The sequence below is a fragment of the Orbicella franksi genome, chromosome 14 (assembly GCF_964199315.1).
Source record: "Orbicella franksi chromosome 14, jaOrbFran1.1, whole genome shotgun sequence".
Classification (NCBI taxonomy): domain Eukaryota; kingdom Metazoa; phylum Cnidaria; class Anthozoa; order Scleractinia; family Merulinidae; genus Orbicella; species Orbicella franksi.
The window spans coordinates 17,071,483-17,083,816 of record NC_138158.1 but is presented as its reverse complement, the minus strand read 5'-3'; the positions used below and the strand labels follow the sequence as shown (position 1 = coordinate 17,083,816).

The 12,334-nt window shown below is 39.1% G+C and overlaps 1 protein-coding gene and 1 pseudogene across 1 annotated transcript in view; both read left to right on the top strand.

The window, feature by feature from the left end:
* LOC145468667 (neogenin-like) overlaps positions 1 to 12,334 on the top strand; it is a 114,450-nt gene that overhangs the window by 11,610 nt on the left and 90,506 nt on the right. The window lies entirely within an intron of this gene.
* On the top strand, positions 1,594 to 4,715 carry LOC145467353 (uncharacterized protein KIAA1958-like; annotated as a pseudogene).

Genomic DNA, 12,334 nt, shown 5'->3' with positions numbered 1-12,334 from the left:
TACCCTCTTTTGCAAGCATTTCAGTGTTGATCCAAAAAATCTGTCAACCCATAAATAGGTGTTCCAACAAGCTCACAGGGGGTTTGTTTCCTCTTGTTATCTTTTCAATCAGGAAGCAAAAATGTAAACAAAAGACAGGGTAAAAATCATTTAAGCTCATTAAAATCAAGTATTTGGGAATCTCTTTCCAAGTTTATGTGCATTTGACATCCCACTCACAGATCAGATCAATGTACTAAAATAAACCGTCGCAAGACAAGTATAGAGAACACCACTTTAATCTAAACTTAACTCGATGACGGTTGAACGTAGACAACTCAACACAGAAAAAAAACTGACGTGCTATAAACTGCAAAGCCGTGAACGAAAATCCTGCTTTATTGAACGTTAGATCTCACAGGAGATCTAATCAGCCAAACTTGAAAGGTAAAACGATAATAAGTCAAAGACTACTGCAAGGCTGACACAACGTAGCATATTTAAAACAATATTTCGGCTGGCCAGACCCGCCAACTTCAGATTTAGATGTTGCTAAATTTTAAAATGAAATTACAATATTATATAATGGTGCCGATGTTTGTCCTGTTTTCACACGGCACGAAAAATTGGATTTACTCTAAATTTGATCCTGATCAAAGTCGAAGTCAAATATGATCATAGCTTTGATCCAAACTTTAACGCGCGTCAAATGTGTGTCAAAAATGTCATGGCTTTGCCGATACATTTGATCTATGACAAAGAGGAGGGCAAATTTGATCTTAACTTTGACTCCACCTTTGACCCACGAAAAAGGGGGAATCAAATATCTTATGGATTTGCCATACATTTGATCCGTGCCAAAGGCGAGGTCAAACATGTCAATAACTTTGACTACAGTTTTGACGCGCGTTAAAGGCGTTCAAAGACACCACGGCTTTGCATACCTTTGATCTCTTATGTCAAAGGCGTTCAAAGGCGGCATGGCTTTGTACAACTTTGATCCTACGTCATGTCATGTCAAAGGCGAGGTCAAATATGGCCATATCTTGCGACTCCGCTTTTCATAACGCCCTAATAACCTGCGTTTTCGTATTTTTTGCTGTTTTAACGATAAAATGAAAGCTTGCTTTTTTGTCAATGTGTATTTTTTTAATAAAAAAGTTTTCACTTGACCTGGAGGTGGCACAAGGAAACAACTCGAAAACAGCGGGAAAACGCGGCTGCCAGCGGCTTCCCGCATTTTTCTGGCCAATCGGAATAAAGGTCAACGAAGTCGGCTGTGAGGAAAGCAGACATTTTTCTTCATTTGGCTTCATTATGGCGGCTTTGGTGAAATTTTCGTTGTGTTTTGGACCAGGAAAAGGTAAGTCCCTGAATTTCGTTCATTTGTTTTCAATGTTCAGAGAATAACGGAGTTTAAAAAGTTTATTAAATCCATTTTGAAATCACTGGCTATCCTTGCAATCTGATTGGCTCTCAATGGTGCGATTTATTCACGAATCGCACTATTTTTTGCTCCAAATCGCATCTTTTTCTCAGCCAATGAGAATGGGACACTAAAACAAAACAACCAATCACTTTTCAAGGCTTTTTTAAATTAACCAATCACATTGCAGGAAAATGAAAGACAAAAAAAGCCATTGTTTGGCAAATTTGGCAACTTTTGTTTGCCAAAATTTCGTAAAGTTTGAAAAATGGATGAATTTAATTACTTACAGTATCTAAATGATGATGAACAGCTCCTCCAGGCTGAAAATCAACTTTTCCGGGAGTCGTTTCCAACTTTCAGTATAGTTTGTGACGATTATTTTGGCGATATTTCTTCACCATCTGCTGAAGAAGCTCCGTGTGATCCCGAGTCCAGGAAAACAGAAACAAACGAAGAAAACACAGCAACAAATCCAGAGACAACCAATGAAGTAGACGTCTCGAGGTTTCCTGTAGTGTCAAGCGATGAAATACAAGAGCTGAAGTCTGTTGCAGTGAATAAAAATACGTCCCGCTCTACAAAACAGTGGATGAACGTGTTCCAAAGCTGGGCAAAGTCCCGCCATCTTGAAAATGTCAGCATCGAAACAATGTCGCCGGAAGGGACGGAGATGATTACGAGCCAGAATCACTGAAAATCATGCAAAGTGCGATTGAACGTCATCTAAAGGACAAAAACTATCCACTGAGTATCGTGCGATCGAGAGAGTTCCATAACTCACAAGAAGTCCTCAACGCGAAGGCGCTTTCTCTGCGCCAGCAAGGAAAGGGTAAGAGACCAAACAAAGCCCAGCCACTAACACCAGACGAGGAATCTGCCCTGTGGGAGAAAGGTCAGCTGGGGGATTTCAATGGAACGGTACTGACCAATGTGAACTTTAAAAACTTGACTGAACAACTTGGCTTACGCGGTCGCCAGGAACACGACGACGCGTACGTGGAGGACCTTGTGATAAGACAGCAAGAAGATGGCACTGAAGTCGTAGAGTTCTGCGAAGGTCCAACCAAAACACGAAGCGGTGGTCTGTCAATCAGGCGAAGAACTACACCACAGGTTATGTACAGCACCGACGGCGGAAAAACCGATCCAGTGCGGCTCTTGAAGCTTTGGTTGTCTAAGCGACCCGAGGGAATGAAGGACACAGGGCCTCTCTATCTGAGCATCATAAATCGTCCTCAGTCACCAGATGTCTGGTACACCAAAATTCGAATGGGACAAAACACCATCGGCAATATCATGAAATCCATGGCCTCCTGTCTCAAGACAAATAAGAAGTTGACGAACCACAGCATGAGGAAAACATTGGTGTCAAAACTGAAGAATTCTGGTCAACCACGCAATGTCATCTGCGAAATAACAGGCCATGCTCGTGAATCTTCCTTAGACAACTACGATGAAATAAATGAGAACCAAAGGAAAGAACTGTCTCACATAATCAGTGGATTCCGATATAAAGAAGGGCATAACGAAAAAAGTCCAAACGAGGTCTCCAACCAAACTAGTGCAAATGAAACCTCCAATCAAGCACTTGCAGTCCAGCGCCAACGAGCACCACTGGCTCCTATTCACCAACAACAAGGCCAAATACATCAGGCAATGATGGGCTTCAATCCTGATTTTCACCCAACTGGATGGTCCGGATTTCCACCAAGCTTTCCTTCGCAGTTCCAGTACGGCGTCGACAAAACCTGGATCGGACCGGACCGGATCACGGATCGGATCACGGATCGGATCACGGACCGGATCACGGATCGGATCACGGATCGGATCACGGATCGGATCACGGATCGGATCACGGATCGGATCACGGATCGGATCACGGATCGGATCACGGATCGGATCAAGGAAAAAAATCCAAAATTTTGTTGAGCAAATTGCACTCGAGTGACTACTGTGAGCAGAACGTTTTATTTAATTCAGGTGTGATATTCCTTTATTCTTTTATAATATCAAGCCAACTGGGAGCTGGTCACAGATCAATTTTTTTCAGGCTGTTGGGTTTTGATTGCGATGATCAATCATGTCTTCATATCTTTCTCCGCAGTTCAGATAAATGATATTTCTTGTAATCACTTGCATCAAAGGTAAACTGTCATAAAACGAGTCAGTATGGTAATAATAGGACGAACGTATGAATAGAAACACAAAAACTAAAAACACTAAAAAATTAAACACCTGATGATTTCAAACAATTTCCGTTTTTGAGACAAGTCTATACTTTTACAAGATGTGAGTTTGGAATACGATATTTCGCACTGGAATAAAACGAAACAAACCATTTGTATTTCAAGGAAATATAGCTGTTTTTCAAAAAATTCTAGGAATAACATCGATAGTGTGAACGATAACGCAACCCGAGAATAAACAACATTTTAGGAGTTACGTCACGATTTTTAGAGTTATTTTTAGGGTTGTAAAGAGCTGCCTTTAAATGGAATAAAACCTTGAAATGATCGTGTTCTAGGATAGAAAACACTTAAGAGGCAAGAACAAATCAAAACGGAATGAGGATCGTTAAGGATGGCAAAGATTAACGGGGATTGCAAATGACGAACTTGAAAAACTAGGCTAGTTTTTTCAACATGTGCAAATCGTGACGTAGCTCCTTCAAAGCAAGTCATGTCCTTAAGCTTTCGTTCGTAAGTTTTCTCATTAACTGTATTGTGTGTAACGCCAACTGTAACGCTCACATCTGACACGAAAATGTAGCCGAGAATTAGCCACTGAAAACAATTTCAAAAACGAGAATGGGAGGTTCACGCAAGCTTCGAGCCAACTAACGTTCAAATACAACTACATCTGCCTGTTCATTACAATTTAAATTCGTCGTAAATTAGGCGCTTATGGGGCTTTTTAAATGACCTCTTGTCATTCTCTGTAATTAACATGTCATTGCGTCAAATTCGGGATTCTTATTTTCATTTAACATATTTTAGTTTTCCACTTTTATTTTTTATTTATTATTATCTTATAAACGGTTTGATTTTTGTTTTTGATTTTTTTTTTCTTTAAAACTTTGTTTTTTTTTTTTCTATGATCCGATCCGTGATTCGATCCGGTCCGATCCAGGTTTTGTCGACGCCGGTTCCAGTACCGCATGGCAGCTTTCACTTCTTCTGGCAGCCCCGTTCCATCGGCGAGTTACACGGGTTGCACGTTCAATTTCTACTCCAAAGACGTCAATGAGAAGTCAGAACCACGGAAGAAACGGAGGGCTTACATCATTGAGTCGGATGACGAAGATTGAACTCTCAAGTGGACTGTTTTGTTTTGCTAATGACTTGAGCAAATTTTAACCGCTTGAGATGGAATGTGTTTTTCCTTCGTTACGCTCGAATGAGTTTTTGACACATGACGTTGACATGTAAGTCTTCATGTTTTCAAAATGAGATGTAAACGCGTTTCCGGTTCCGCTTTTTGACAAACCGGCTATTGGTTCAATAAATACTGGTACTAGGCTATTAAACTGTGCGATTTCAAAATGGATTTAATAAAGTGGTAATTGAACTGAGTGGAGTGCAATTTTGGTCTGAAATCATACGCGTGATTTCAAATCGAACTCGCGCTGCGCGCTCGTTCGATTTTGAAATCACGCGTATGATTTCAGACCAAATTGCACTCCACTCAGTTCAATTACCATTATAAATTAAACGCAGCAATGACTACATAATGAGCTGTGAATTGCGTATATTTATGGCAAGGCAGATCCTCGGCAGTGAAAACAATTTGGTCGAAGGTTAATTGCACTTGACTGAATCACAGTTGATCGGCAAAGCTCTTCGTTAAGAAAGACCAACTTTATTTTCAATTCACATATACTTATTTACAAACGTTGACAAAGATAATTTTTTTTCTCACTCAGTCAAGTCTTGTGCATTAAATTGAAGTGTCTGTCATAGCATAGATTTTAGCATGATCAGTGCTTGAAATAAACGTAACTTAATAATTAAGCTTAAACTTAACTCTATTTACGTATAAATGGTTGTGCACAATGCCTCTGGTAATTTCTGAGCTTAAACAATTCCCTTGAAAGAAAGCTCATGTAAATATAAAGGAAATTCGCATTGAAGGAAACACTCAGTCAGCCATGCATGACAATCCATCACGACCTGACTTAATTATCATATTCATTATACCATTAAAAGAGTTGTTGACTCTGAAAATTTAATCTATGGATAAGTTTCTGCTTTTGTCTCTAGTTACCATTCTATTGAAAAAAAAGCTCTGTTTGTTGCCACAGTTGAAATTATGATGATGTTTGTTCATTAATGTTGATAAATGACTTCACTGGGTTGAATTTAACAAATTGCATGTGGTTTAGTGTGGTCTGTACTCTTATCGACAATGATACGCACCATCACAGTGGTCAAAATGTTGTGGACTCACGAAGCGCAGCTGAGTGAGTCCACAACAAATTTTGACCACTGAGATAGCGAGATCAGTAGCAATTGTAGTAAAAATATGTTTTGTATTTGTTGTATCAGGCTTATGGATCAGTCATTTGGAACTCCACTATCTCCTACCCAACCATCCCCCCCGTCCCACCCCGAACCTGCCAGGCATTTGACATTTTGAACTGTCTCCTGGGCTAAGAATGGTGTCATACCAGGTGATCAAATGCACCTACCCTGTGACATTTGCAAAACTGAGTAATAGAAATGTAGATTGAGTGTCAACCGAGGTGTCAATGGAGTGTTGATTGAGTATCGATCGGGTGTTGATAGAGAGTCGATTTAGAGGATCGATCAAGGGTATCAATTGACACTCGACCACGGATGCCTTTAGTACACATAATCCAGCTTATCTGTTAGTAGGTGAAATTGTTACAATGTTTGATAAAAAATCAAACTTGCCATTAGTTGCAAATTAAAAAGCTGACCCCATAATAATATTATTATGCGACCTCTCTGGACAATACCAGTAGTTTTAGAGTTTCATGTCTTGGTCTTTTGAGCAGTAGACAATTAAATGCCAATAAATATGTGACTAGTGGAAATTTGCTTATGAATGTTGTTTTTATCCTTCAGCTAGCCACTCTAGAAGAACTGAAGAAATTAACAGAATAAATTCTGGGAGAGGATACAATATACAACTCTGCAGCTCATAGTCAACTCAGATGCAGTTAAATCATGCAATGCTCCAAAGTGTGCAAACATCAGAACATTTTGGTAAGTAAAAGGCTGGAATATTCATTTGTTATTTCTATATGTTGTAGCATAGACCATCTTATAATTTCTTCAGCCACAACTTTTAATATCTTTTTCCAGTAAAGAAAGGATATAAATAGATTTTGAAAACCTGGCTATAGCTTATTAATGTTATTTTAATTGATCATTTTTATTACAGTCTCACTCTGTGAAAAAAAAAGTTGTTTCTTTTTGGTTCATTTAAGGGCAAGTAAGGAAATGTTGTCTTTCTTAAGGGACAAATACATCAACTGGCTCACCTGGATGAAAATTAAGTAATTAAAATGTTATTGAAAACATGCAAGGGGTGGGAATCTTTTTGGTAAATGAATCAAAGTTGCAGAATGTTGCAAACCAGTCTCAGGAAATGTTGGTTTTTGACTGGTAAAAGTTGAGTTTTGAATCTAAATTTTGAGTGGTTGTCTGCAATATCGACTGTTTTGGTTTGGCCATCAGGTTTCCAAACCAAATTTTTCCAAGCAAAATTAATAATATGATTAATTCATAACTATTGATGGGATCAGTAGAAAATTTAAGGCGTAGAGGATTTGATAATAACTTAGTAAAAGAAAATTGACAAAGACATTTATTTGCTTTTACTCAATTTAAAATTTTGTTGGCAAATTTGACTGGATAATAGCCATTTCCCTCTATGAGATGTGGCTGCACTGGGAATCATAGTGGTTGTATTCATCATCTTGGACTGGATTTTTGTTTCAATGAATGAGCCATGTGATTCCATGCTGGCATGTCTCATGTTAAATCATTTAATTTCAGGAATTTTTTTCAGTGGAAAAAAGTGTACAAGTAGTTGCTAACTGTTTACTAATCAAATGTGCAATTATTTTGATATGTTTATATGCTCCTTTTCACATATGATCTACAAGGAAAATAAGGAAAAAGATTACACCACTGAACATGAACAGATCTGTGGAAATTACACAGGAATAGCAATATTCCCAAAGGTGTGTGTATTCCTCATTTCTTGTCACAGTTTATGTCAGATTTGTTGATTTTTAGATTGCTATTCTGCAACCATAAAAGATCTTTGTTGTAAGAGGTCTGTAAGATGTCTTTAAGAGACAGGCAGACAGATGGACTTATAAACTGGCTCTAGGCTTTTTGTTTATTTGTGCCAAGCTGTACACTTTTAAAATGACCCCAAGTCTTTGTTCTCTTATGAAATTCTAGCTGGGGATAACCCTTGTTCAGCTGGTGAAATTAGCTTGTTAAACTGGCTCTTAATGACACACCTGTGTGACCAAATCTCTGAGTAGAGTGGAGAGAAATACAGAAAAAAGGCTATTATTGACAGAAGCACAAACTATTCGAAGGAGGAGTAATGATCTGATTGGTCACGTTTTATTAATGTGATTTTAGCAAAAACTATAGGCAAACTTTAAGGAATAGAATGCCAAGATTCACCCTTAATATTCATTTCCAACGTTTTTGTCTGTTTGCTTCTGTTTAGACAATGCCGACAAGCAGTGGTCGACAGGATGGACTTATCCAGTGAAGATGCATTGATTAATTTCGTCAACGCCTTAGACTTTGTCAAAATGTGTCTTCCCTAGAAATAATGGGGATTTAGTTGGCATTGACCCCCAACAAGGCAGTTTAACCACTTTGATGAGAAAGAAGTGGAAAACACTGTATTCCATTCCACTTATAATGCAAGAATGAGCAAGTGCAAGAAGCAGAAAAGGAGAACTGCCAAAACATAAGGAGTTCCATGCAACGGACTGTACGTGCCATCTGGAAAGGACGCTTATACACTAGTTGACTTTTATGCGAAGTTTGCTATATCTTTCCCGAAATTTTGCGGTTGTCTTCCCTATTGTCTAGTCTGGTCTAGTAAATTTAAGGAACTGAGAATTTAGCCGTAGTACTTCAATGTTAGATAAATGCACTTTGTACCATGGAAGATTTGTTGACTGTTGTTTTCACGATAGACAGAACAATGTTTTCCTTATGATCAGTCTCATTACGTGTAGTTTGAAACCAAGCCTGTAATGTGGCTTTTTGAAACCTGAAGCCCAAAACATTTATGTAAGGTACTTGAAGGTATTTACTCTTGGTAAAAACGGGGAAAAAATTGAAACTGAGATGAAGTTGAACATATTTATTTTCTTAAAATTAGGCGCAATGATCTTTCCGGGCCGCTTTTCCGTTAACATTTGTCAATAGTTTGGTACAAAATAACCTTATTAAAGCTGATATATTCTTCAAAACGTGTCAGACATAAATCAAGAGTACGGATCTAATTGCATCTATCGTATGCGGAGCTACAAAGCTAGTGTAGTAAGCAGAAAAAAGCGTATAAGATGTGGATCGCGCGAAACGTGATCAACGGTCGCGCAGCGCGAAAGAGGAGCGCGAGCGAGAAGTTCGGGCGAGACGCGCGAGCGAGAAGTTCGGGCGAGACGCGCGAGCGCGGAACGCGCAGAGTACCTTTGACAAACCTTTGGCCTGCGTCACAGGCATCTTCGACCACGTCTTTAGCAAACCTTGGACTCGAATCGCAGACAAATTTGATTACACTTTTGACCCGCCTTTGACAGTGCGCAAAGGCGTATCAAAGGATCACCTTTAACCCTAAAAACACAGGCGTTCAAAGGTGAGTAAAAACGGCCTTTCACGCCTTTGATTTGGTGGTAAAGGTTTATTCACAGATGATCTTTGATTCGCGTCACAGATCGTCAAAAGCGTACAAAGGCGACCTTTACAAAACCTTTAACAACACATTTGACGCGCGGTAAAGGCGATTTTTCGTGCCGTGTCAATAGCTGTTTCGTTCATTAAAAATTGTTCGTTTCGCTCGTATAAGTTTATTAAGATCGACGAATAAATCACGTTCTCATCAAAGCTTACCACATTGGCATGAGATTTATTCATTTTAAAGTCTTCCCCATGAGGCCACCGCGGCTCTCACTAGTTCCACCATGCGTGCCACTTAAATGCTTGCCCGACTTTTCTATGTAAACGCTGTTTGTGCAAACTACTGAAATTTAGTCACCTCATGACTCAAGACACCCCATGGCTATTATTAGATGGAAACTGTACAGATATCCGTGTGCATCAGTAAAATATGCGAGAAACTGATCCGTGCTAGAAACACGCTGGTTAGACATAAAAAACTGGAAATGCCATGTGACAGGTGACCAATGGGCTTCATAATACAGATGACATTAGGGACATTCAATCCTTCACGAGACAAAATCCTAATTTTTCGTTGAGTGTTTGCGGATGAGTGGCAATCAAGGGTTTTAAACAAATTGGACATGTTTTACACGGAGAACGTTTTGAGACTGTCATTCACATTGTAGGCTATTGTGGAAGAAAACGAGATTGAGTGTTTGTGGAAAGAGAGTGACCCTACTTTGCAAGCGTGGCACGCGTAATTTTAAAATTTCCTGCAAGGGGTGACCAAGTCTCTTCAATAAACCAAACAGCAGAAGAGCAATACAGGCTAAATTCGACAAGTTCCTCGTTAAACTTTGAATCCATGCTGAATCAATCCAGTATGGATTAATTAAAAGTCATCACAAACGATTTTGATAATTTTCTCTTCGAAAAACCCCCTTTTAACTGCCAATACCTAAAACACATATTTCCATTGATGGACACCTAAAGAAAATGCTTTGGTTTTGTTATAAGTCGCTGTTTAAGGGCCCTGAAGCTATATAAGAAGTGTTGACTTCATGGCCAGTCGTGAATCTGCAGTCGTAAATCAGGAATACAGAAAGTTCTTCCTAGATGTCTTAACAGACTTTGAATCTCTAGCGAATCATGGTTATTTGCATGAGATTCTTGTAAGATTCTCGATTCTTGTAGCTGTGGGTCCCTCCGTGCTCTTCAGAAGTTTGTCTCTCGTGCCAGTCGGGAGGTGTCATCCTCGAAGCTTAGAATGTTCTCACTTTGTCCAGTCAAAAGCTTTATTTCTTGGGCTGTTTCCAATCAATGCAGCGGGGTGAAGTCACCATTTACGATTTTGACTCCTGAGGTTCGATCCCTCGGAAAGAAACTTGATGGGCAACACCTTTAAAGGTGCCCCGGAGTCGATGAGCATTTTAATTAGCTTATCTGCGACGTTCATTGTAGTCAGGACTTTGGATTGAAGTACCAGTGTAAAGATGTTAACTTTTTCTTGAGTGTGAGAGACTAACAGGATTTTATCTTTACTTTCTTTCAGCTGATTGACAAATTTTCCTCGTGACTTGCGGCCAATATTTGTTTTCTTCTTGCGATGATTCTTTTCTGCTGCACATTTCGCGGCAAAATGGTTTTCTTTCTTGCAGTTATTACAGACTTTTCCGAACGCAAGACATTTCATTGCTGTTGCTTTCTCTTGACTTTGGCCACAATAACGGTACTCACACAACACGGGAGGCTTACCTGGCTTCAAAATTAAAGTTTTGGTCCTTTGTAGCGATCCTTGAAACCTAGGTAGCATTAAGACTGCCAGCTTTCCCTTCCAGCTGTAGGTTTGTATACAAGGTACATTTATACGTTCCTCATCTGTGTCGAGCGTGACGGTCACATAATTCGATGTTCTTTGCCTGATTACTAACCATTGTTAACCTCGAAGCCGGTTTAATCATTTAGAGTCCTCTTGAAAGGTTTGTAGAAGCACTCTTTCGGACAACTCTCGGCACACATACATGTATGAACAGTAAACGGTGATCCGGGAATCCAAGGAAGGATTGATATATATTACGGCCATTTTGTGTTTACAACAGGTGTTGTAATTCCCAATCTTCCCTTGAGTATCACATCAGATTGGGACCTAAAACACCTGTTGGGAACAGTTAGGTTTCAAGGATCGCTACAAAGGACCAAAACTTCAATCTTGAAGCCAGGTAAGAGATTTACGTAAGGCGAGTATGTTAGTTACTCACTGGAATATTTTCAAAATATCCTGAACTTTAAGCGGTCGTTAGTTTTGAAAACCTACTGGGCAGACAAATTTTATTGCTGTCTTAAATTAAGGGACATTTATACTTTCTATTCATGTAGTTTAGCAGTTTCAAACAGGTGCCACATTTTTAAAACGGGCCTTCAAAGTAGAGCGATTTTCGTGTTAGGTTCAAAAATCGATTTAACTGGTAGAAAATCTTCTTTTAACCGTTGAAGGAACAACATTGAATTATAATTGCAACATGGCTAAACAAAATGTTATGATATATCTATAGTTGAAAAAAAGAACTGGGACTTTTGAGCGACTATTAATTTTTTTAGAGCGCCGGCAATATGTCCTATTTTTCCGGTTTCGGCAGGCACGCAACTTGTACTTCAATCAATCCCAGAAAAATTCAAATAGAATTTTTAATCAAGTGATTGATTAGGTAAGGGCTTCGAAATCCCAGCTTATGAAAAAAATCGAATTTTTGATGTAAAATCAGTGGTCGGTTCTTACAGAGACAGCCTCTTAACAGCAATTAGATTCAGCGGTATTTTCACTGAATTCATCACAGGAGACGAAAATGAACACTAGTACACGTGCATGCGATGACAGAAATTGTCGCTTGCAATAATGAGTGCAAACATTTCCTGACAGGAAGGCGTGACACATTCTCGACTCGTTGTGTTGAAACTTGAAAGAAAAGAATATTGAACACATATTGAATATTTGCTCCGCCGAAGCGATGCAAATTTAATCTACGCTTGGCAATATAAACTA